Source organism: Triturus cristatus, chromosome 3_2 (genome assembly GCF_964204655.1).
Source record: "Triturus cristatus chromosome 3_2, aTriCri1.1, whole genome shotgun sequence".
Classification (NCBI taxonomy): domain Eukaryota; kingdom Metazoa; phylum Chordata; class Amphibia; order Caudata; family Salamandridae; genus Triturus; species Triturus cristatus.
The window spans coordinates 1,114,201,337-1,114,228,937 of record NC_140584.1 but is presented as its reverse complement, the minus strand read 5'-3'; positions in this window follow the sequence as shown (position 1 = coordinate 1,114,228,937).

Here is a 27,601-nt window from a genome sequence, read left to right as displayed (position 1 = left end):
AAGATGACCACCAGAGACAAAAGAGCCCAAATGTAGCCCAAATATCACCCAGATGTAGCCCAAGTATAGCCCAATGACAGAATGTCCCAGAGTTTTCTTAAGAACAGCTAGAGCGCTTACTGTCTTACTTATGACAAAAGTATGGCTCACCTGAAGCCATCTTGATTGGAATAAACTGGTAACACTTAAAACATTTAATTTAAAAAGGAAGAAAATGAGGGGGTTCATTTTGCCATAGAAATTATGATTAGTGCTGAAGAAAGAAACATTAGGGCAAATTTTGAGTGACTTCTCAAATCCTCTTCTATTTCATTAAAAATTTCTGATATGCAGACTGAAACATGCACTTTTAATACTAGAAGCAGACTTCCGTGGTGAGCAGTAGCTTTACTACAGTGATCTAATGAGAAACTAGAGTGCTAGCATTCATAATTTATGGAAAATGTGTGACATATCTGAATACCTTCTTGATGGAATCAAAGTAAAAAACTGAAAGAATTTCCTGCTGAGGAGACTGCAGTAAACGAGGAAATTAGGGGGCATATTAACAAGCCAGGCGATAAAATTATCGCCGCTTTAGTGGCAGAAAATTGCCGCTAAAACGGCGATAATGGGCTTGATAATATGCTCTATGGAATTCCAATTGAAGCCCATGTTAAATGTGAATGACGTCTAACATGGGCTTCAATTAGAATTCCACAGAGCATATTATCAAGCCCATTATCGCCGCTTTAGCGGCAGTTTTCTGCCGCTAAAGCGGCGATAATTTTTTCGCCTGGCTTGTTAATATGCCCCTTGGAAACTTCATAACAAATAAATCTCCCAAGATGGCCACCAGAGACAAAAGAGCACAAATGCAGCACAAATATCACCCAGATGTGGCCCACATGTAGCCCAATGGCAAAAGTGTGTATTTGCAGTTTTATTTAGGGCAGACTTGTCAGGTATTGGAGTGCTTTACATGAGCATTGGTTACATCACACAAGATCAAATTCATTTTTGTTGTAGACATGGGGAGATTAAGTGATTTGACCAGAATCACAGAATGTTGAGCTGAAGCAGAAACTCCAACCTGGTTCCCCAGTTGCAAAGTCTGCAGCTCTGGAAGTAACACCACATCCTCTCCCCTAAGTGCAACATTAAATCAAGTGGTCAACTGGATAAAAACACATAAAGATTGCAAATAATTTAAAAGTTCTTTGTCGCTATTTGAAAACTCAGAAAATATGTCCTCATTTTAGTTTTTTAGAGCACTAACCATAATTTGGATGCAAATAAGACCCTCTCATATATGTAATTTCTAAAGGAAATGCTCTAGGTATTACAGTTTTGATTACATCAAGATGATGTCAGGCGTTCCAGACTTTTGTAATAAATATAGAATGTTAGCAATCTAGTTGTTCATTGGGATACTGTTGAGAGGCAGAGGCCAGGGGCACGGACTCTGAAAATTGAAGGCAGGTAGGAGAGTGCAGAGGCAACAATTTGACCACACTGGGCAGGCAGGAAGGGCAGTGGCAGCACAACAGACTATGGAGGGCAGTGGAAAGGGGGGCAGAGGCAACAAACCAACAATACAGGACTGGAAAGAGAGGCTGTGGCAATATAATAGACCATTGTGGGCAGAAGGAATAGGCAGTGGTAGTACACACATACATGCCAACAGACCCGTTTCAGCCAGGAAACGTCCAATGTTTTTAAGCTCAAATGGGCCTTATTTGATCTGTCTATTGTCTACTATCTCCTCATTTTCAATGTATCTCAAAGGGGAAAATCAATACCCCAGTTTGTTTTCAAAATCTCCCTCTTACCAAGTTCAAAATGCTCGCAAGTATGGTACATTGGATCATGGTAGGCAGGAGGAATTGGGGTAGGGACATGGACTCGGATAACTGAGGACAGGAGGGACATGGAGAGGTGCACCAAACTGACCCTACAGGGCAGGCATCAGGGTTTGTAGCAGCACAATACACCACACAGGGCATGTGGGACGGGAGTGCAGCACAACAATCCATAGAAAGCAATAGGGAGGGGACAGGACCATGCACATGGACAACAGAGAACAGAGGGGAAACAGGCAATGGTAGCTAGCTGACCATAATGGACAGACAGGAGAAAAAGCTGCAGCATAACAGACCATAAAGGGCAGGAGGGACGGATCAGGGGCATTACAATGGAACAGACAAGCCAGGAGGGAGGAAATAGGGGTCTGCACATGGAAACAGAGGGCTGGGGGAAAAGGGGGCAGGGCAGGAGCAGCAAGATGACCATGGAGGTCAGGCAGGATGAGCACTAGAAACAAGACACACCATGGAGAGCAACAGTGAGACTATGATGGCATACACACAGACCATGGAGGGAAGGTGGGAGGGGGTCAAGGGCAGCTAGCGGACCACACAGGGAGGGTGGGAGGGGCCATGGCAGCACAGAAGACCATGCATGGCAAGCGGGGGGGTTAGTGGCAGCACAATGGCTATGATGGGCAAGAAGGAGGGTGCAGGGGCATGCACAAAGGACCATGGAGGATAGAAGGGAGGGTCATTACCTGGGCACAGACAAGAGAGTTCAGGTGAAGGGGCCTCACAACAGATGGTGCAGGGCAGGCAGGAGGAGCAGTTGCAGCACAACAGACCAGGGAGGGCAGAAGGGTGTGGCAGTAAAATGGACCATGGAGTAGATAGGAGTGTCAGGTCCATGTAACATGGTGGGCAAAAAGGATGGCGAAGGGGCATGCACAAAGACGGAGGGCAGGGGGCAAGGGGAAGGAGAATAGGGGCAGCAAGCTAAGCACAGAGGCTAAGCAGGAGGTCAATGATGGGCCATAGAATTGGGCAATGGAGGGCAGGAGGAGTGGACTGGTACATCATGCTAAATGGAGGGCAGTGGCAGCACATCAGACCATGCATGCATGGCAGGAGGGAGGATTCTAGTCCATGGATTCAGACAACAGAGGATAGGGAGGAGGTGGATGGGGCAGCAAGCTAACTGTTCAGAGAAGGTGGGTATTAGGAACTTTATTGTTTTTAAAATGTTTGTCTGTGCGAACTACTTAAAATATGAACAAGTATGCAGCATAATCTCACTTTTATGAAGGAAGAAGAGGATGTTTGTGACTGTGACTCCCGGCTCTCTTGGCAGAAACACCCTCTGACCCTCCACCCCCATCGCAAAATGTAATGCCCATGAAAAGGGTAGGTGGACGCAGTGTTATATAGAACATAGGCCTGAGAGCACGATTGAAAATGAAAACTAGATATAGTATATGGTATAAACTATGCACCAAAAAGTGTGATATTAGAACCGGGGCGTGAAATATAATATGCTATATATTGTGCGCAATGACAGATTCATTGGAGAGCGCGAGATAGCACAGGCACTAGCGCATGCTATGTGATCTGCCCCTTGGAGTGTAATATGCACAGGGCAGTGTTGTGTAACCTAACTAGTCTCTAAAGTTGTAATATAAAATATGTGCTGGGGAGTGTAACATTGCATACACACTGTGACAAAGATATGGATTACTATACAAAAGAGGGGGGACCAGGAGCTTATAAAAGGTCCAGTGTCCACGCTCCTAATATCGGCATTAATATCACAAAAAGGACACTGTTCCTAAAAAGTAGGGCGCAAAAAGTCACCCACACAATAAGGTGCAAAAAGTCACCATATGTTAAAAGAAGAATCAATAAAAAGAGAAAAGAAAAAGGAAAAAGGAAAAAGAAAAAGACGAATTGCTAGGTGAAGGGACCCTCAGATGAAAGGGAAAACCATTATGTGTCCTCTGTTGCCCTCACACACCCCAAAGGGTGTCATGCTTCATCATCGGGCAGTTGCTCCTCGTAGGGCCGGCGCTGCAATTCCCTACGGGTCCCCCGAAGGGTCTCTTTGTCGGAGATCTTTTATAGGACTGCCGGATGGTGCATGTGGGTGTGTGGGGTGGGGGGTCCAATGAGGGTGAAAACAAAAGTGCGTGCACGTGTAAAGAGAAATTCGTGAAGGGTAAACCTGCAGCGATTGTCTGAATCGTGTACCCTAAGCAGACTCAACTGCTAAATAAAATCTAGCCCCAGTGGCATACTATGCCCGGGTGTGGAAAGACATAGGTCAACATGTTTCGCGCCTGCGTTGCCTTAAGGGTCGTTGGCGCTTCGTCAGGACCAGAACTTTAAAATGTAATGTGCACGTGAAAACCAATTAAAATACCCTCAAAATAGATCAGAGCGGGCAGTAACCTGTATCACCCGAAATCTGGCTACAGCTGCATGATGTAACCGCTCCTGATCAGTACCTAGGACAGAAAAAGCAAAACGAAGTAAAACACAAATATATAAGCATCAGGAACGCCTTGATGCCACATGATGTGCCACCGCTGTGTGCACATCCAGTACATGAAAAACAAAAAATGGATAGGAGCATGAGATAATAACCCACACCGAATAGTGCTTATGGACACTGTGTCCAGAGGTATCAACCGCTCTAAGAGTTAAACACATAACACCCCATCAATATTAAAAAATGGGTGCTTAACCCCTTCGGTGCTCATGACGGAATGGTTCCGTCATGACCCACGGTTGAGCTGTGCTCATGACGGAACCATTCCGTCATGACCACGCCCGCGCAAGATTCCGTCAGCACAGCGGCGGAATCTGCGCAGCATCGAAGGGGTTAATGAGTGCTTACCTCGCACTACTGAAGAAAAACCGCTGGCACAAGCAATGAAATGCCCCTAATTTAACGGACTGTGGAAACAGGAGATCAAAAGGAGTTTACAAAAAAACCCTGATCTATTTTGAGGGTATTTTAATTGGTTTTCACGTGCACATTACATTTTAAAGTTCTGGTCCTGACGAAGCGCCAACGACCCTTAAGGCAACGCAGGCGCGAAACATGTTGACCTATGTCTTTCCACACCCGGGCATAGTATGCCACTGGGGCTAGATTTTATTTAGCAGTTGAGTCTGCTTCGGGTACACGATTCAGACAATTGGACCCCCCACCCCACCCACCCACATGCACCATCCGGCAGTCCTATAAAAGATCTCAGACAAAGAGACCCTTCGGGGGACCCGTAGGGAATTGCAGCGCCGGCCCTAGGAGGAGCAACTGCCCGATGATGAAGCATGACACCCTTTGGGGTGTGTGAGGGCAACAGAGGACACATAATGGTTTTCCCTTTCATCTGAGGGTCCCTTCACCTAGGAATTCGTCTTTTTCTTTCTCTTTTTTCTTTTTCCTTTTTCTTTTCTCTTTTTTCTGATTCTTCTTTTAACATATGGTGATTTTTTTACAAAGATATGGATCCCAGATTGTAATATGTATGGCATAGCACTGTGCGTTATAACATAGGCATCGAGGAAGGCACGTTAGATGGGGCAACATAAACCGTGCGAAGGCAAGTGTAGCATGACATATTCACGGGGTGGTGTTACAGTGCTCATGGGTTACAGAGTGTCATAGCATACGCACTAGCTGGTGGAATACAACACAGAGGTGTGTGGCACTCAGCGGGCACTGGTGGGTGTAACACAGCATTGGGCTCAGCCAGGAGCACGCTGTCACACTCAAGTGAGGTTCGTCTCCTTTCCAGAGAGTAAAATAAAAAGTATTACACATCTGGCGGTGGATGTGTGTTTTATTAACCGTGAGGGGGGTTTCATGCATAGTTTGGTCGAATTTTTGTCGAATTCCCTTTGAATGACTTGGTGTGCTTGTGTATTAAATGTGCCCGTCAATAGCCACGAATGTTTGTATAAATAAACGACAAGGGTGTCTACTTGGAGAGTACCCACCGGCGGGGGCACCGGGATTAGGCACGGTAGGGCGTCAGACACGCCAGAGCTTCACTAGCGGTGTAAATACATTCCACATGGATTCATTGTATGCATAGTCGCCTTTTAATGAATATCACGCAAATCGTCATGGTGATAGGTACATACGGTTTGTCCAACATGTCCTAGGTGTTTCTATAAACATATATTTTTTAAAAAAAATAAACAACAAACGCCGGCCCCGGGAGATAGGGTCCCCAGGGCCATAAGTGCCTGAGGAGGGGGGCAACGCAGCCCCTCTCCTAAAGAATAAATTTTAAAAAAAGGCAATGACCCGGGGGTTGGGGTCCCTGGGGCCGATTAAGGCCTTGGGAGGGGGGCCACATGGCCCACTTCCAAATTTATTATTTTCAACAAAAAAAATTAGGGTGCAGGCCCTTGGGGATAGGGTCCCCAGGGCCAATAAATTAGAATAAGAAGGGGGGCCACACAGCCCTCCTTCTTAAAAAAATAAAATATATAAAAGACCGGCATCGTGCCGGAGGCCACGCCCCCTCCTTGCAGAACTCTGCAAATGCGCCCCCTGACCAGTTGTAAGTTGGGGAATTAATTCCCCTTCAATTCTGAGGGTCCCTGAGGGCCAACTAGCCCATCAGGTATCTCTAGTATGCGCCAGGGAGCTGCATTGCAGACAGGTGTTCTGAGGCCACGCACCTTTTTACACCTCTATGCAACGCAGCTCTGTGGTGCATACTGGAGGTACCTAGTGGGCTAGTTGGACCCTAGAGACCCTCAGGATTCAAATGAACTTAATCTCCCAACTTAGAACGGCCACAGGGCACGTTTACACAGTGGTGAAGGGAGGGGACGGTGCCTGAGTTAACGTGTGCAAACACGCCCTGTGGCGCGTTTTAAGTTGGGGAAATAATTCCCCTTCAATCCTGAGGGACCCTGGGGGCCAACTAGCCCATCAGGTGCTTACAGTAAGCGCCACTGCACTGCATTGCAGAGAGGTGGTCTAGGCCGTGCCCCTTTTTACATCTCTCTGCAACGCAGCTCTGTGGCGCATACTGGAGGTAGCTTGATCCCTCAGGATTCAAGGGGACTTAATCTCCCAACTTAAAACGGCCACGGGGCATGTTTACTCAGTGGGGAAGGGAGGGGACGGGGCCTGAGGTGACGTGTGCAAACACGCCCTGTGGTGCATTTTAAGAGCTAGCTTTAATCCCCTGCCCTATTATTTACTAAGGGCTTACAGAGGAGGTCATTCTTATCACAGGGAGACCCCAACGCATAGTGTTCCCTAGTGTATGTAGGTGTTTTCACTGTATTCTGAGTGTCTTTTCACATAGCACTGGCTCTAGGACCGGTTAGTCAGACTCAGTTACCACCAGTATCCGTCTGAAAAAGTTGAGGGTACAGGATGATTTTGCAACAAGGCTTCTTTCTGCTCTTCTGTTTGTTCTTTCTGCACGTTATCCTTCTTCCTGCACTTTTCTTCATCTTTGAGGACTTCTGTTGCTTCTTTCTGCATTTCTTTTTTTCTTTCTGTACGTTTTTTCTTCTTTCTTCACATGTCCTATCTCTGTAGGCATAGCTAGAAATTAGCATTTAAAAAACCTTTGAAATTCACTGAAAAACCATAGGCTTCAGGCACGTTATAGTTAGGAATTAGCATTTAAAAAACCTTAGAAATTCACAGAAGAAACCATAGGTTTCAGGGGCGTTATAGTTAGCTGGACTTTTCACTCGTACAAAACCATTGAAATTCCCCCGTTATAGTTAGTTCAGCTAACTATAACTCGCGCGCCCGCAATGCACTGCTGATGATGTCACATCTTACATCACTCATGACATGGTCAGTGACATCACTCATGACATCACTGATGACATCTGAAATGACATCACTGATGACATCATCCTTGTGATAGAGTAGCAGACCTCCTCTCCCCCTAATATAACCTTTGATACACACATTCAAAAATAGAAACTAAAATTTTCAAAACAATGGACATACCAATACCAGTTACAACAACCTATTCAGTAATTCTAAGATCCACATACAAATACACTCATTCACCAACAGTCCTATACAGTCACTCATACATGTACTCACTCATCATATGTACTGATACACCTATACATCCTGTTACACAACGCCACTCATCCATAGAGTTACTCACACACATAGTCACTCATGCTAATAAAGAATCAAATATCCGTTTACTTGCATACACAGTTTTTTAAAATTGTATTTCCTAACTACAACGTCCCTGTAACCATTTGTTTTTTTAGTGGATTTCTAAGGTTGTTCTAGAAATGTTTCCAATACTTACTTCTACAGAAACGTACACATACTTAGTCTTTTAAACAATCACTTATAGAAACACATACGTATTCATACAGGAACTCTTCCAATCTCTCACTCTCACATATACTCACTTATATACACCAATAGTCACATACACTAGTTTAAAACATATGTCGTTACTCATAAAGACACTATTGAGACAGTCATTCACTCACTAACACACCCATGCACACACTCATCCACCCATACAGTCCTGCACACATGCTGTCTTCAACACATACAAACAGTGAGTCACTCATTCATGCACCTATGCACTACGTAATACCCCCCACCGAACCATACAGACACTCAGACACTCATATTGATACTCAAAAAACCAACTAATAACCTATATAGACACTCATGTAGCTACTCACCAACCCATGCAGCCACTTATACACAAAGTGAGAGACTGATACAGATATTGACATATTTAAAAATTACTTACTAAGCCATGGATTCACTAAGATACACTTAATCAGTCAGTTATACAATCAATTTTTCAAAAACAAATCATCCATTTAGACACTTATATACCCATTTATTCTTCCATCGAACTTGAGATATACATATATAAAACATATGTAATTTTCAGAAAAACACACATTCACTGGATGATGTCATCAGTGATATCATCAGTGATGTCATTTGAGATGTCATCAGGGATGTCATCAGTGATGTCACTGACCGTGTCATGAGTGATGTAATATGTGATGTCACCAGCAGTGCATTGCGGGTGCGAAAGTTATATTTAGCTGAACTAACTATAACAGGGGAATTTCAATGGTTTTGTATGAGTGAAAAGTCCAGTTAACTATAACGCCCTTGAAACCTATGGTTTCTTCAGTGAATTTCTAAGGTTTTTTAAATTCTAGTTCCTAACTATAACGTGCCTGAAACCTATGTTTTTTTCAGAGAATATATATATATATATATATACATAGTGTGGGGCTGACACATGGTTTGCTTGAAATAATAAAGTGCCTGGATTTGACATTTCCTGGAGTGCTACATGTTCTAATTTAGCAGAAAAATATATGTATATTTATATATTCACTGAAATAAATCAAAGGCCACAGGGACATTATTGTTAGGCTCAAATTTCAGTAGTACAATATCAGTACAATTCAGCAGTTATAGTTACCTTATCTGACTATAACGTACGCCCCTGCAATGCACTATTTACAAACTTACATATTACATCACTCATAACATGGTCAGTGACATCACTGATTACATCTCAAACGATATCACTGATGACATCCTGTAAGCGTAAGTGATTCGTAAACATTTCTGAGACTTAAAAATATATCCTAATATACAGCATAAGTTAAATTACTAGTCTGTCTTTACTAGTGAGTATTCATACTATTTCTGACATATCTCACCTGACTGCCTGTCTTACTGTATCTGTGATCAGGTGTCTGAGTGGCTGTATGGGTGCTTGAGTACATATTGGTGAGTGGGTGGGTGTGTGTGAGTACCTAAGTCAGTGACTGAGCAGCAGTTTTAGTGGCTCTATGGATGAGTGAGTGGATGTGTGAATAGCTGTATGGTGACTGTGTGGCTGTATGGGTAAAAGAGTGGGTCTGTGAGGGGCTGTATGTGTGGGTGAGTAGCTGTTTGAGTGTGTATATAGGTAAGTGAATGGGTGTGAGTGGCTGTTTTGGAGAGTGACTGTCTATGTGAGTGGCAGTAAGGGTGAGAAAGTTGTTGCATCGATGTGTGAATGGGTATGTAAATGGTTCTGTGGGTGTGTGAGTGGTTGTATGGTTGAGTGATTGGATGCGTGAGTGTTCTGTATGGGTGATTGAGTGGGTGTCTGAGTGGCTGTAAGGGTTTATGAGTGGATGTGTCAGTGTCTGCATGTCTGTATGACTGGATGTGTGAGTGGCTGTATTGGTGAGTGAGTGGGTGCCTGAGTGGCTTTATGGGTAAGTTAGTGGGTGTGTGAGTGGCAGTATGAGTGAGTGAATGTATGAATGGATCTATAGATGGGTAATTGGTTGTGTGAGTACTGTATGGGTCTGTGAATGCGTATGAGAGGGATTGTGAGGTAGTTAAACTTAGTGCATTATAGGTTATATGCGGGCATGAGTGGGTGTATGAGTGGGTGTGAGACTTGTTCCGTGGATGATGTCATCGGTGATGTTATCAGTTATGTTACTGAACATATCATGAGTGATGTAATATGTGAGGTTATTAGCAGTGTATTGCAGGGGCATAAGTTATAGTTAGATCAGGTAACTATAAATGCTGAATTTTACTGTTTTTGTATGAGTGAAATCTGAGCCTAACTATAACGTTCCTGTAACCTTTGATTTTCCAGTGAATTTTTAAGTGTTTTTTTTGTTCTATTTCCAAGCTAAAATATTCCTGCAACTTCTGGTTTATTGGGTGAATTTCTAAGGTGTTTTAAATTATATTACCTTACTATAAACTCCCTGTAACCTGTTATTTTCAGTGAATTTCTAAGGTTTTTTAAAATTCTATTTTCTAACTATAATTTCCCTATAACCTTTGTTTCTTTCAGTGAATGTCTAAAGTTTTTTAAAATTGTATTTCCTAACTACAACGTCCCTGTAACCATTTGTTTTTTTAGTGGATTTCTAAGGTTGTTCTAGAAATGTTTCCAATACTATAATCCAAAATGTTTCACAGTGGATGTGTAAGTACCTATCTGTGAGTGATTGTGTGAATACCTCTATGGGTTTGTCACTGGTTGTGTCAGAGTCAGTGAGTGGAAGTACAAGTGGTGCTTCGGATCTTTGGGTGGGTATATTTGTGAGTTTATGGGTGTGTGAGTGGGTGTCTGAGTAGTGTTATTATTTTTGTACCTTTCCATACATAACATATTTAAAGAACAAAACCATGGCCTCTGATCTTACAAGGAGATCTCAGATTAGAATACAGTTGCCACACTAAGTGAAGTTTAGATTTTACTCAAATGTATCAATCATGTTACTACTGTTAAGGATTTCAGTACCTTTTTGATATGGATTTTTAGAGAGAATGTTTTTGGTTTCTATTTGTGCACCTTTGAAGATAGATTTTTTGCCATTTTTATGAATTGGAGCTTTACCTTGGGTTTGTGCTATCTTTATATTTGTAAATGTTTCAAGTCAAGGTTTAATTTTTCTAAAATGAAAAGGAAGATTTGAATGGAATCTCATTTATGTAAGAGGAGTCCACTGATTTCTGGAAATTATGTACTCAATTGGGTTACCTTCAACTAGGAATTACTTAATATTTTGTTATTCTGAACTGCCTATGTCATATTATACAATACACTTGCATAATGGACCACTCATTTAGATATTTTTCAGAGTCACTCTTTTGTGTTCATTTTAGTGTATTAACTGTGTTTTAAAAAAAAAGTTTTTTTAATCCTCGCAAATTCACCACTTTTAGAAATGGGGGTCTCTAGTTGACAGAGGTAGGTACCTTTGTCCAAGTAGGGACCCTTCTTCCTAGTCAGGGGAAGGGGGATACACTTCTAAAATAATCCCTGCTCACCCCCTAGGTAGCTTGGCACGAGCAGACAGGCTTATCTCAGAGGCAGTGTGTAAAGCATTTGTGAACACAAACAGTAATACAGTAAAAACACTACAAATGGACACCACACCAGTTTAGAAAAATAGGTAAACTTTATCTAAACCAAAACAAGACCAAATGACAAAAATTCACAGTACAGTTATCAAGATATCCTCAAAAAATAGGTTATTTACTCAACTAAAGTATGTAGCAACAAATAACTCCACCTGGAGTTATTATGACGTTGTGACAGATAAAAATCCCAATGTACGTCGCCGACCGTGCAACCCTTTTCACTGAAGGTACCTTGGATGCATTGTGCACACAAACAAAAAGGGCCGCAGGGAAGGTGAGGCGTTGGTTCCTTACACTGATGGAAGGTGACGTGTTGGTTCCTTGCTTCGGGGCAGGTGATGAATTGATTCCTTATCTCAGTGCAGGGGAGGTGATGCGTCGGTTCCTTGCCGGAGAGGAGGTGATGCGTCGGTTTCTTACTACGAGGGGAGGTGAGGCATCGGGTTCTTACTGAATCCCCCAATGGTGTGACAGACCTGGTGCCTTGATGTGTGGCGACGATCCAGGACGATGTGTGGTTTCTTGCAGCTGCACAGCGGTTTCTTCAGAGATGCATCGGAAACGGGCACGGATGCATCACTTATCTTGTTGTTGCATTGCTTTTCCAGCTCCCAAAAGCCAGAGCAACCTCTAGATTGCCGGACCAGCTACAGTCACTACTTGGCATGTCAGAACTCCCAGAAGGGAAGTTCAGGGGAGCTGGGGGCATAGTCTTTGTGTATCTGAGACTTCAAAATAGGAGGCAAGCTCAGTTTCAAGCCCTTGGAGATCTTCCTCAAGCAAGGGACACAAGAAACAGCAAAGTCCATTTTCCTTTCCTTGGTGGAAAGTAGCTACTGCAGACCAACCCAGACAGCAAACAGCACAGGAGCAGTATTCCTCCTCAGTTTCTCCAGCTCTTCTCCTCGGCAAAGGTTCCTCTTGATTTCCCAGAAGTGATCTAAAAGTATGGGGTCGCGGCCCCAATATTTATACTACAAAATCGTTTGTTCTCTGTTGGCAGAGAAGCACTGTGCTCAGATAAAACCAGTTCTGTCCTCTCTGGTGCAGCTTCCTGACAGGAGGTGGAAACAGCATTGTCCATGGCAGCCCAGTACTGACTCATCCAGACTCTATGGAGCCATACACCTCCCCAGCCCCTGCTATGTTCCATATAGGTACCTCAATATAGGCTCAGGTAGTCACCTAACCTTTCACCTATATTCTTCCTTACCATTACACTACTTAACAGTTCTTAGTACTGACCTTTTACCTAGTTACGGTAATGTCCAAAGATGACATGTTGTTTTCTCCGAAAAGTTCAAACCTCATTAAAAATGCATGAGGATTCTTGGAATCACCACAGGACAGCAGGCCTAGCATCGCCTGCATAATACAAATATGTACGGTTCATTCCTTCCGTCATCCCAGTCCGACATGGTATATCCGACATGGTATATCCCAAGGAGGTACCACTTTGGGTATAAATACACCATATCTTGCTGAGGTAGTCAGAGGAGAAAAGGACTTCCATGCCGACACACAGACGCAAGACGCTGAGGTTCCTTTTACGCACGCAGACACTCCAGCTCGCAGTGGTCTGACATCTGTTGCAGGGTGTCCATCTCAAGACCAAGATGGGGTCCCACAGTCTCTCTCACTTCAGGTAATGAGGGTTGACTTTATTCTAGAGGGATTCTTGGCTTTGCACCTACATACATGCTAGGTATGCTTAGGCACATCTAGTTAGGGTTGCATCATTTACTGTCATGTATTTTATATATTTGCCTGTATTCATTGATTTAGCACAATGGTAGAAATCTACCATCCTTTTACTCTGTTTGTGCTTATAATCATTTATATCTATTACTGTCTAGTGGTTGTTTCAGCACACCTATTTTGCATTAGAATGACGCTGGTTCAATAAATACTTTTTGTTTTAATTTATTTATATTTTTTATTGAAATCCATATAACAAATTATTTTATCCATAAATACATCCATAAAATCCATTAGTATTTAACAATAGTACCATAAATACATCCATAAAATTCATTAGTATTTAACAATAGTAATACAGAGTTGTTAAATAGCACAAATTTACCGAGAGGGAATAACTCCTAATATCCATAAAGATAAACAGTATAAACATTTAAACCAGTGTACAAAGGACAAAGAAAACAGTATCCACTGCCGGTCATAAATATAAACTAAACAATTGATTAAACCTTGGGTACCTAAGCGTATACCTAAAAGTCAGCGAGTATGTTGAACATACTAAATCATCCTATATTTAATAATGTACCTGAATTACAAGAGAATATCAAATGTTGCATAACAAATTAAGACTGTGTTATTGCCAGGTATAGATATCAAACATAGTGGGACTACCTCCTAAAAGATACACTGAATTTTTAGATCTTAGTCAAAATAAGCTGCCCAGATCCTCTCAAACTTCTTAAGTCCCACAATTCGCAAAACATAGGCTCGTTCACTCTTTTTAACTAGCTTAATTTTTTGGACCCATTCATGGACAGATGGTATGAGATCTGATCGCCATCTTTGAAGCAGAAGTGATCTAGCTACCGCCATTGCAATATATAATAGTTTGGTAAGCTTGTCTGGAAGAGGAAGATCTGGGTCGAAGCCAAGTATTATTAGCCAAGTACTCAATCTTGTTAAGATACAGCATTCACGTTCCAGATAAAAAAAAAATCATCTCAGAACTTCTGGATCAAGGGGCATTATAGTATAATGTGTGCCCAATTGGCTGAAGGATGGTTAAGGCAACGGAATCCCTGTGCTGATTGGTTGGTATAAATCTTAGATAAAAAAAAGTGGAGTTCTATAAAGTAGCCATTTACTAAAAAATAACATCCTTTGCCAAATATCTCCCCATATCGTGCTGAAATTGAGATTGTTAACTGCTGACCACATACTCGCTGAGATTTCCATCCCCTCATGCTTAGCCCATTTTGTAATGGCTTTCCCCTCCAGATCGATACCCTTGATGGAGGCTAAATGCTTTTTCCATTCCCCAGGTTTCTTAAATGCCGTATCTTCTAATAATGCATATACCAAGCATTTCCGTTCACTGATATGGACAAAATCAAGTTTGCTCTGGAATTTACTAAAAATATTATATGACCCAAGAAGAAGGAAGTCATTAACGATTAAATGAGACATTTCAGCTATGCTCAGCCATCTATCATTCCTCAAAAAATCTGAGATTTTCCGGAATCCAGCATTGGCCCATTTTTGTGTTATTACTGAAGATTCTCTGAACACAGAAAATAAGAAAGGGCCAGATAACGGGGTTGGGGAGTTTTTTGCGGGGATAGAATATCTTCTATAAAAAGCCTGCCGTTTCTGGAAAAACCACTGTACACACTTTTACCATACTAATTTAGGCGATTTAACAATTGTTAATCGGCAGTGGATCTGGTTTTCCTTGCAGATTAAATGAATAAAATAGTTAATAAAAAGATTCAATTGTAGTTCTGGCATAAATCTGGATAAATATTGTGCAAAATATGCAAAGTAATAATCCCTCAGAATTTGGGAGAGCTTATCCTCCAATTTCCAGCTCTTCGTATAAAGTGCTAAATGCAACTCGTGGGGCCTTCTTTGCCCAGAGGAAGGCTGTAAACCTAGAGGCCCATTAGTATAGCGGGCGGATCGCCACCGCCCGTATGGCGATCCGCCCGCTAAAAACCTCCGCCCGCATCCAATTTCCCCTGCGACATTACCATGGCGGAGGGGACCCCGGCGGACGGGAAGACCGTCCTCCTGTTTTCCGCCAGTAGGCAATCCACCCGATTGTCTACCGGGAGGAAAAGCAGTTTATATGGTAGCGGTGTCTGGTAGACACCGCCATCCATATTACTATGAAGGCGGGGTCCTGCCTTGTTGCCGCCACGGAAAAGCAGGCGGTGTTTGACATTGGGGGCCTGTAGCGGGCCACCAGGGATACTGGGGGTGGGGTGCACATGGGGGGTACCTATGGTACCCCCCGCATTTCAATGTACAACGTTGTGCATTGAAAGGCACAGGCTGCTTCTGTGGCATTGTGGCGGGCGGTGCTCTCTGCACCGCCTGCCGCAATGTTGCAGATGTGCCATTCACCTGCCAGTGTTCTGGGCGCATGCTAATCGGGAGTGTGGGACCGCCGCACCCTCAGCAGGCGGTCCCATTTCCCGATTTGTCTGCCGGCCATACTAATGGTGCCCCTAGAATCTATTTTGGTAAAAAAGGCGCTCATTAAAATACAGGGAATTGCCGAGAAGAGGAAATTGAATAGTGGAAGGGCAGACATTTTAATCAGAGCAACCCTACTCAAGATGGTTAATGGAAGAGAGCTCCAACGGAGGAATGAGTCCTGAACTTTTCTTAGAAGTGGGGCAAAATTCAAATCGTAAAATCAACTACTTGTTCTGAAAAATAAACACCAAGATACCTTTTAGGTTTTGTGTTTAAACAAGAAAGAATATCGAGGTGGAAATCCATACATGCTCCGCCCCACTATATGATTTCTGTCTTTTTTAAATTTATTTTATATCCACTAATGCCTCCAATTCCTCGAAGATCTCAAAAGTTTTTGCTTGGACCTCTTTCTTAGGCTTTATAATAAGCATGATATCATCGGTGTATGTTTCAATTTCGCCATGGTTGTAAGTGGAGGGCAGGTATCAATACTATTCCTTATTGCAATCGCTAATCGCTTGATAAAAAAGGCAAATAGTACCAGAGACAGAGGGCACCCTTGTCTAGTCCACCTTTTAACCTTAACCTGGCCAGCCTCCGAGGTGTTAATATTTACATTGGCTTCAGCATTTAGGTATAAATTCTGAACCAACCCCGCACTTTGGGAGGTAGGCCGAAATTTTGCAGAATAAAAAATAGGGTCTCCCAGACAACTAGGTCAAATGTCTTTTCGGCGTCTAAAAGGAGGACTAGAGCAGGTATCCTCTAAGTCTCAAATTAGTCCAATGCTTCCGTTAAATAGTGTGTATTTGTGCAGAACTGCCTGCCAGCAATAAAACCATTTTGGTCAGGGTGAATCAAATGTGAGGCATTTTGATTAAAACGATTAGCTAAAAGTTTAGCGATTATTTTATAGTCAGAATTTAATAACATGATGGGGCGGTCAGAATTAGGATCTTCGCCATCCTTTCCCTTCTTTTAAAAAGCTGACTATATTCCTATTTCTGAATGACAATGGTATCGCCCCACCTTCTAAAATTGAGTTAGCTAACGATAAAAAATAATCCGAAATGGTACTGAGAAAGATTTTTAAAAATTCTGCTGAGAGGCCATCCGGGCTGCAGGCTTTGCCGATTGGAAAAAAATGTATAACCCCCTTCAGCTCATCTTTTGGAAAAGACCTAGCCGTACTCATTTTCTCCATATCCGAGAGTACCGGCAATTCATTTCTCTGTAGGAACCCTCTCAGGGATGTAATATCAATAATCCGTTGTTGGGTGTATATAGACCTATAATGTTGTAGCATTATATCACCTATTTTTACCGGGTCCTCATTACGGGAAGCAGTTGAAGGACATTTTAATGCAGTTATCTGGTTAGTAGCAGCCTGCTCCCTTGCCTCCCAAGCAAGGGACCTACCAGTATAATTACTTTCTACATAAATGTTTTGTCTATGGTGCTGATAAAAGAATTCACTCTTAAGATAATACCTTTCGCTAAGATCCCGTTTAGCCTGATCAAGCTGCCACTGGTTAAAAACTGTGGGGCTACTAAGAAATGCGTCGAGAGACTTTTGTACTGTCTGCTCAAGGGATCGCTTTCCTTCCTTAGCTTTCCTAAGATTATCAGCATCTTTCCGATGGCCAGCCCTCACATGAAAGCCTTGAGTGATGCCCAAACCACATATAAAGGTAAAGAGCCATGGTTTTGCGTGAGAAATTCTTTAATTTCGGTTTCAATAAAGAGCGCCCAATTCTCATCTAAAAGATATTGCCTATTTAGCATCCATCTTTTAGGAGTCCTTGAGGTTCTGGACTTTTAAGAGTCCAGAGGTGTCAGGGAAACAACACCCGAAGACCCCTGAGTTCCTCCTGTCTCGGTGCACAAATAAACAGAGACACGGGCTTCTCGATGGCGGCGTCAAAGACCAAGGTTTATTTACTGCAGGGACACAGAAATCATAGGAACCACACAGAGGCAGAATCTACGAGGCTGTTCAAATTGCATTAAGTGGGTTGCTTCTTAAATACAAGAAAAATGTCTTGGGGCAACATTACACGAATATTTCTCATGCCTAACCCGGTATCCCAAACAGACAATAAATAAATATCAAACAATGATTAGTTGTGGGTTCTCGGTGTTCAATCAGATCCTCTCGACAGTTTTTCATTCTCTACTTGATCCTCCCCATCATAAAAATCGTAACCTCCCCATTGTAAAAGCCCAGAAAGAAAGGAGCAGAGCCAGGTGCAAAGGATTGAAATGTAGGATAAGAGGTGTTTATGGATCATAAACGGGCAGGGCAATCGTCTTCGGCCTTTCAGTCAGGACAACGGACACGAGAACCAGTATAGCAGGACTGGCCTCAGGCAAGGGAGGCAGCTTGATTCTGCCTAGTCATGTAGCGTCAGCCTATCTCGGGGCTCGAGCTTACGTGTCCTTAACAAGGTGACTCTGCCGGGGTCATCGTCCGTTCATTGACTATGTGAGGGCAAGAAACAAGATGGATGCCGTAACTAAAATGGATGCCGTGACTTTTAGAGAGAATGCCCTAGTTTCCAGTGAATTCGTGCTAGTTGCGCAGCGAAAACACTGTCACGTATACAATGGATCGTTTGCGGTTCATTGGTACCAAAATCGTGTCAGTACTATGATACCGAATTCACAGGTTCGAATCGCAAACAGAACCTCAGACCGTCCTTTTGCCCTTACATAGGCACCAACTCACTCTATGTCAGAGTCCAGTTCTATATTCATCAGGTCACTGATATGTTGTTGTAGCATTACTCTATCCCGTGGCGTATCTCTGAAAACAGGTGGTCTCCTTACGCATGATGAAACACAAACGCTACATAAGGCAGGGCCACACTGAATAATGAGACAGCACGAGAATAAAAATACTAACGTAACACCAATGACCATTAGAACCTTCCACCCCTATGCAGATAACAGGTTCCAGAACCATCCCATTAGTGACCAGTCACCTTCCTCTACGTGAATGGAGTCGGAGATTTTGTGTAACTTAGAGATGGCCTTGTATACTGTTGGCGCATTATCTGGGATAAAAACGCAGCAACTTGATTGGATCATTTTGCATACCCCACCTCGATCTGCAAGTAATACGTCAAGAACCATACGGTTCTGTAACGTCATGAGGCGATCCGCTTGAAGCTCAGCTGTCAGGTTACTAAGGGCACCTGTAGTTTCAATAATGGTGGATTCAACTACTCGTGTTAGTTGACGTAGGTTTCTACTGTTGACCATAGGCCCCCAGAACGGGAGGAAACCTTTGAAAAAGTCTCCTGCTTCTTGGCCAGCAGTATCCTCTTTACTGAATACACCTCTCACAACTCTCGTTTTGTGATAATCCGGTGCAGCAGTGTATGTCGGAGGTAACAGTTTAGCGATATAACATGAGCCTGAGAAGTCAGCGGGCAGCCATGTATATGCTCTGTCTTGACAAACAAAATAGGTACCCTTAGCGGCTAAGAATGCAGGGGAAGATTGTGACGGGAACACGTATGTTTCAATGCAGTCACTCTTCCCCAATCGAGCCTTCGGATTCCTCCCATTCCCTTGCAAACAGACCTGACCTTGGTGGGGTACGACCCAGATCGGAGTCGAGCTCTTACGTTTGTTCTCACCCAGAGTAATGCCATATTCTGTAATGTTCCACCCCATGTAGACTCGCAACTCATCCTTGGGAATGTACGGAGTATTAGTGACATCTCTCACCATATCAGTGATTCCTTTCACCAAGGCTCTATTAGCAGAGTTATATCGGGTGGAACGCGGAGGTCGTGGAGGGTAGGTCTCTAGAGCATAGGCGAACATGGTCTGAAATGCCCAGAATGATCCATTATAACTGAAAGGCAGAACCAAATAAGGGATGCCCTTGTCCATGGTATGTGGTATCAGGCCACATACCCAGCAGTTTGTTGTGTTAACCACTAATTGATGTTGGTGCAAGAGCTGAATGAAAGTGTTATTTATAAACTCAGAGCGTCGAGCTTGCTCGTGAGCAGGAAAAGGGTGGAAAGAGTGAATAGTACCAATAGTTGGGGAAACAGAAATATGGGGAGATACTGTGGACGTAACAGGTGCAAAGATCAATTGGATACCGAAAATAATTCCGCCTACTAGAGTTATAAAAACAATCAGAAGTGTTAGGGCACACTGCATTAGGAAACATTTACTATACAATATGTCATATAATTTTGTCTTGTGCACATTTATGACTTTAACCCGTCGTAATTCAGGAAGCTCCATCTTCTACAACCGTTCGCAACGGATGGTTTGTACCTGTTAGAAACTTACCTCTGTTTATCCTGGGAGTTCCCAAGACAAACAGAAGAAACCGACCTAATGTCTGATTCCCTGTAAATTAAAACAAGGCACACGTTACGACCCTACGGTAACCCAGATGGCAAGGTGAAAAGAAACAAGAAAATAAAAAAATAAATAAAAAATTCTAGCAAACTTCCTGATTGACTGGAATGCAGTATGATCAAAACATTTTTACAGTCTTTAAACAGAAGGGCACTAATGCAATGTCATTAGTTCATAACATGAGAACGTAGATTATATCTGTACTTTCCGGGTCTTGTTTGGTCTTGAAATAGCTGGTCCACAGGTGCAGAAATGTTCGATTCCACAGGGGACAAGTGTTCACTTTGTGTAATACTTGGTTCAGGATTCAAAGGAGCGGTTTCTGTTGAGGTGCCAAAGTTCTGCGTTTCGGTTCGTGGATGGTCCGTTAGGTACTCTGCATCACTGAAAGGGATGTGCCTAGGAACAGGTTCTGTTTCGGACACACCAATTCCTCGTCTAACCCAGTTGTCATAGGGGAGTGGAAGAGGGACACACTTTGTGTGGCTGGCGTGCACCCAATTCTTCCTTCCAGCTAGCCGTACTGCAGTTCTGGTTACGAGGAGGACCTGAAACGGGCCCACGAATCTTGGCTGAAGGTTTCGGGCGCGTTCAAAGTTCCGCACCACAACCTGGTCGCCTGGTTTCAACGTATGGCCTGGACTCTCCGGCAGTTTAGGCAAGGATTCGAATACCTGTTGATGAATAAGGCTTAGTTTAGCAGTCAAGTCATAAAGGTAATCAATCAGCATTGGGTATTCGATCTGTTTAAATTCCTTTGGCCTAGGGACTCCCCAAACATTAGCAGGACGACCGATCACAATCTCATATGGGCTAAGCCCTACTCAAGAGTGTACAGTTGCTCTGGTGGACAGTAAAGCTAAAGGCAGTGCGTCTGGCCAAGAGAGACCAGTGGAAGCTTGAATTTTCTTAAGTTTCAGCTTCAGGGTACCATTGTATCCTTCCACCAAACCTGCTGACTGTGGATGATTCGCACTGTGGAATTTTTGTACAATTCCTAGACCCACACACACACTCTTCATAACTTTCCCTACAAACTCACTTCCGTTGTCTGACCAAACAATCCGTGGCATACCATACCTAGGGAAGTACTCTTTGAGGAGGATTTTGGCAGTGGACATGGCAGTGTTATCCTTTAATGGGTATGCCTCAATCCATCTTGAAAAGGCACATACTACTACTAGGACATACTTAAGATTGTTACACCTGTCCATGTGGATATAGTCTAATTGAATCACTTCAAAGGGACAAGAAGGGGGAGCAAAATGACCAGTTGGGGTTGGGGTTCCCTTGCCAGGATTATGCATCAGGCATACCATGCAGTTTTTCACCACTCTTTCCGCACACTTAGTAATTCCATCGTTCTTCCATACTGGAGCTAACATTTTACAGATCCCTTTCGAACTGATGTGCGCCGCTCCATGTGCCATCGTGACTACTGCAAGTCCATACGCATTGGGTAACATCCAACGTTGCTGCTCAGACAGATCAATCCAACATCCACTTGGATCCATTTTACCCGTTTTCTCCTTCCATTCATTCTTCTCATTTTCAGTTGCCTCATTTTGGATTGCTTTCACACTGTCAATCGTATTCTCACACATTCCTGATTCAGCAATCCATCTTGCAGACGTTGCAACATACATTCGGCTCGTCATGTTCTTGGCCGTCTCTTTGGCAACCTCATCGGCAAATGCATTCCCTCGGCCAACATCATCCGTAATCTTTCGATGAGCACTGCACTTCACAATCGCAACTTCATTCGGTAGGGTCAGGGATTCCAATAGATCGCTGACTAGCTGTCCATGTTGGATCTTAGTTCCATGGGACGTGAGAAAACCTCTTTCTTTCCAGAGACGCCCAAAATTGTGTGCGACGCCAAAGGCGTACTGGCTATCAGTAAACACATTCACTCTCTTTCCCTCAGCTAAAACACACGCTCTTGTCAATGCAATTAATTCTGCTGCTTGGGCAGAATTCTGACTCACTCTTGCAGCCTCAACAATCGTACCCAAAGTCGTAACTGCATACGCGGCCGTCACATCACCATTCTGGAGTTTAAAGCAGGACCCATCGACATATAACGTGCCGTCTGGGTCTGATAACGGAGTATCCTTTAAATCAATTCTACCTTTTGTCTCTTCTTCAGTTCTGAAACAACAATCATGGGGCTCTGAATCACTCGACTCCTGAGCAGTCGGCAACAGTGTTGCTGGATTCAATATGTTGCATCGCTTGATCTGAATGTGACTTGCCAACAGTGTCAGCTCGTAGCCTGATAATCTAGCACTGGTGAGGTGCTGAGTTTTCGTTCGATTCATGAGTGTATCCACAGCATGTGGAACCATGACTACTAGCATGTTGTTCATGACTAATCCGGCAGACTGTCGAATAGACACTGCAGCTGCTGCCGTGGCTCTCAAACAACTTGGCAATGCTCTGGCTACCGGATCTAACATGGATGAAAAATATGCACAAGGCCGTTGTTTGTCGCCAAATTGTTGCGTTAATACACTCAATGCACAACCTTCTCTTTCATGGACGTATAAAGTAAATGGCTTACTGTAGTCAGGAGTACCCAACACAGGAGCTGAACACAGCGCATCACGTAAGTCAGAGAAGCTCTGTTGACATTCATCAGACCATGGCAAAGGGCTCGGAACACCTTTTCCAGTCAGGGCTACCAATGGTTTCGCCATGAGAGAAAAATTTGGGATCCATTGCCTGCAGTATGACATAATACCCAAAAACGCACGCACTTCTCTCTGTGTGCTTGGTACAGTCATCTGCGAAATTGCTTTGATTCTCTCTGGGGTCAACCTTCTTCCCTCCTTTGACAAAAGATGACCTAAGTAGGTCACTTCTTGGCAACAATATTGCAGTTTAGAAGGTGACACCTTGTGATGTAAGTTTGACAAGTGATGCAATAAAGAAATTGTAGCTGCTTTGCAAGTTTCCTTGTCGTCAGCGGCTAATAAAAGATCGTCTACGTATTGGATCAGAGCAACACCATGAGGAAGTACAAGAGCGTCTAATTGACTTTTTAATGCTTGGCTATAAATTGAAGGGCTTTCACAATAACCTTGTGGAGCGCGTTTGAATCTGAAACTGCGTCCTCCTAAAGAGAAACCAAAAATGTCTCTACTTTCTTCCGCTATCGGAATGCTGAAAAATGCATTTTTCAAGTCAATCACCGTAAACCATGATGCCGATGCAGGAATCAACGTCAACAATGCGGTGATATCTGGTACCACTGGGAACTGTGGGATCACAATTTTATTTACCTCTCTGAGGTCAATCACAAATCTGTAGATTGGAGGTTTGGAAGGGTCAGTGCGTTTCAAAATCGGCAGGACAGGACTATTGCAGACGTTTCCTCTAGTTTCCTCAATCACGTCTTTCTGTATCAAGTCTTTCACAATCAGCAAGAGTGCTTGTTCACCTTCATTTGAAATCCGATACTGTGGGATTCGTGGAAATTTAACATTAGCTTTCAGACTTACCACGTAAGGGGGAATTTCCAAGAGGCCTACATCGTTTGGACCAGTCGCCCAAAGAGTATCAGGGAGGGAACGTAGCTCCGGTGGGAGCTTGTCCATCGACATGTACATCGGAGAGATTACTCTTTTTCCTAATGTGAGCTGTACTCCCGAAGGAGAACAGTACAGTGTCGCATGCAGGCGTTTCAACAGGTCTAAACCAAGGAGATTCTCATTACAACCAGTAGTTAGTATAAGGGGTGCTTCTAACTTGCATGGCCCAACAGAGATAGATAAAGGTTTGGACACAGGATTGTGAACAGGGGCGCCTGAAAAACCTACTGAAGTGTTCGTTAAGCCGGACAAAGGTGCGCCAGGGAGTTTCGCATGCATGATAGAGCTTTTTGCCGCACCAGTATCCAACAGAAACGGTTCGACCACGCCTGAGGTAGCTACTGCGACATAAGGTCCACTCTGATCAACTGGAACCGATACTACTCCCTCTCTTTGCCTGCGGCTGTCCTATTGGTCGCTTCTATGAATCTCTTCATTATGATCGTAGTAATCTTCAACATGGTACTGCGGAGATCTACCTGGCTGCGTAGGTTGTACATTTCGCTGGTCGAAATAATTCGATTGGCGATCAGCCTGTGGTGTCATTGTACCACGTCCTCTACCTCTAGGAGCTTGCATAAACCCAACATGACCTCTCTGTGCTGGGACACCACTAGTTTGTGAGTGTAGTACTGGACACTCATTCTTATAATGACCCTCCTTTTTACAATAGGCGCACTGATTCCATGCTAACTGTTGTCGGGGTAAACTATAATTAAATCTCTGGGCCGTCCCTTGCTGAAATTGTGGCTGCTGTTGAAACTGGGGTCGCTGCTGTGAATCTGACTGATTTGAACGAGGCGGATATGCCTGTTGCAAAAGGACTTTAGTTTTTAAATCTTTCGTTTTCTTTTCTGACTTTTCCTTTTCTTCTTTCTCTCTATTCTCATAATACTGTGCAGTTGCAAGTATCTGTGCTGTCGTCGACACTGCCCATGCACTTTCAGAATCCTTTAACTTGTTACTAAGCTCAGGTAGTAAATTAAACACGAACTTGTCAACAAACAACCTCTGACCTCCCTCGGTACTCATATCTTGCCCACTGTGGTCTACGAAAGTCTCTTCAAATCTAGTGAAGAAGTCAGAGACGCTTTCGTCCTTCTTTTGCTTGCATGCTGATAGTTTATCCCAATTTACTCGTAACGCTGGCATCAGCGTTTTCATCAGGTTAATTATTCTGCCAGGTAAGTCAGCAATCAGAGGTTCGGGTTTAGCTCCGCCAACCTGCTGTGCGTCTGCCGCTACGATAGCTGCCCAATCACCTCCTAAGGCGACTGGGTGGTTCTCTTGTCGAATCTTAGCCCATATAGGCTGTGGTACTACTTTACCAAATAGCCTTTCAATGTCTGCCAAATTCATGATACACGCTTGGACTGTCTGCGTTAATTCTTTGTAATAACCAGCAGGATTCTTACGAGGGTCTGGTAATGCTTGTTTTACTGCTAAAACTTCAGCCCGTTTCCAAGGAATGTGTATCCACACTCTCTGGAATTGTGCCGGAGCAGCCAAAATACCCAGAGCCGCATCAGCTTGAACTGCATCACGCCATATCGGTGGAACTTCCCTCATCGGATATTGACCTCGTCTTTTCCTAGTTATCGGTGTACCATCAGGGTCTCTTGTCGCCCTAAAAGGGGACTCATCCCGATAAGCTAAAATCAATTCTATCGCTCTCCCTACTTCTGAACCTATCACCATTCCTGCGGCGAATTTCTGCTGAATATTTATTAAATCCGAGGGGGCGGAATCTAAGTCATCATCTTCCCATTCTTCACGCACAAGAGAACACATCACGTCAAAAACATAACGTTGAGTCGGTTCATTCCATTGCATAAATGTGTCTAACACTCTTCGTGCATCATACTTCGCAGCTTTCGACATCCACCTAAGAGCTGTCGAATCTAACGTGTCTCGTTCCTCGGGACCAGGAAGCTGGCTACGTCTCTGTATAGAGTCAGAAACGGGGGTCCCAATTAAAGACCTGTAGAGAGGAGTTAAGATATTAGTTACAGAGTCGGTTATCTTCCGACGAACGGAAAGCGGAGTCAGAATGACAGGGCTCGGGGACAGGGCAGCTGAAGCAGATGAAGTAGTAAGGGTAGGGGTAGTAGGTAAAGCAGTTTGCGAAACGATAGGCAAAGGCGGAATAGGCGACCCAGGGAGAGGAGGTGCCGTAGGATCATTGATCACGGGAAAGACAGGAGCTGGATTCAAAGGAAGTGGAGCACCTATTCCATGCTGACCAGCAGCTGGCTGTACAACAGGTAGTAACTGTGGTGCTGTAATACCCTGTGCATACAACAGATAAGATAACAGAGGGTCCTTTTCAGGGTCCTCTATCGGCTTAGCAGGACAAGATGGCAATACAGGGTAACATTTATCGATTGCCAAATTGTGTTTTCTATTTTCTATCTCTATTGCTTTCTCGGTCTCGTTGACATGCAGCTGTCTAGCAGACTCCATCAAGGTCAACCCTTTCTCTTTCTGTTCTTTCTTTGTTTTCCTAATTTCTCTCTGTTTGGCTTCTTTGCGCCATACGCGAAAAGAATCAAACATTGCCGGCCGGGCTTTTCTCTTAAACAACTTCGTTTCTAAATTATCTAGAATTTCTGTTTCGAAACTACCATGCGGTGGCCAACTAAGGACACCATCTTTCTTGGTATAACGGACCCATACTTCATTATACGTAATAGGACCCACACCATGTTTACAATAGAGCTCATATGTAGGAGTCCCAATCGGAGGAACCAAACACGAGTCCTCCAACCGTGAATCCCCGTTGCAACGTAACCAGGACAAAAAACAATTGTTACCCTTAGTCATGACTACAAGGACAAATTCCAACCAAAATGTGCAGAGAACTTAGGCCTACCAAAATGAACCAATACCAAATACAAAGATTATCTTACCAAGAGCAACCAATGATAATCTACAAATCCAAAACAAATGTATCCAAATAACCAAACTGAGCACAACCCACTTAATACTTAACTGAAATTTGGAAGACGTCACCAAGGAGAACCCGTCTACGTCTTGCCGTACTAAGGTCTGCACCTCGGGTCCAAGACAGGGCGACAGTCAAGGCAGCGGTCCTCTGTAGCCGTCTGGGAACGGGAACCCTCGTGGAAGAGATCGTCGGGCCACTTTTACGACATGCAGGGATCGATGAAGCGGGGTACCTCCCTCCGGAATCTTCACACGAAACTTCTCGAACTTTTCAGGCTTTGGACCGGTACCGGATGACGTCGCCCCACGTTGGGCGCCAATTTGAGGTTCTGGACTTTTAAGAGTCCAGAGGTGTCAGGGAAACAACACCCGAAGACCCCTGAGTTCCTCCTGTCTCGGTGCACAAATAAACAGAGACACGGGCTTCTCGATGGCGGCGTCAAAGACCAAGGTTTATTTACTGCAGGGACACAGAAATCATAGGAACCACACAGAGGCAGAATCTACGAGGCTGTTCAAATTGCATTAAGTGGGTTGCTTCTTAAATACAAGAAAAATGTCTTGGGGCAACATTACACGAATATTTCTCATGCCTAACCCGGTATCCCAAACAGACAATAAATAAATATCAAACAATGATTAGTTGTGGGTTCTCGGTGTTCAATCAGATCCTCTCGACAGTTTTTCATTCTCTACTTGATCCTCCCCATCATAAAAATCGTAACCTCCCCATTGTAAAAGCCCAGAAAGAAAGGAGCAGAGCC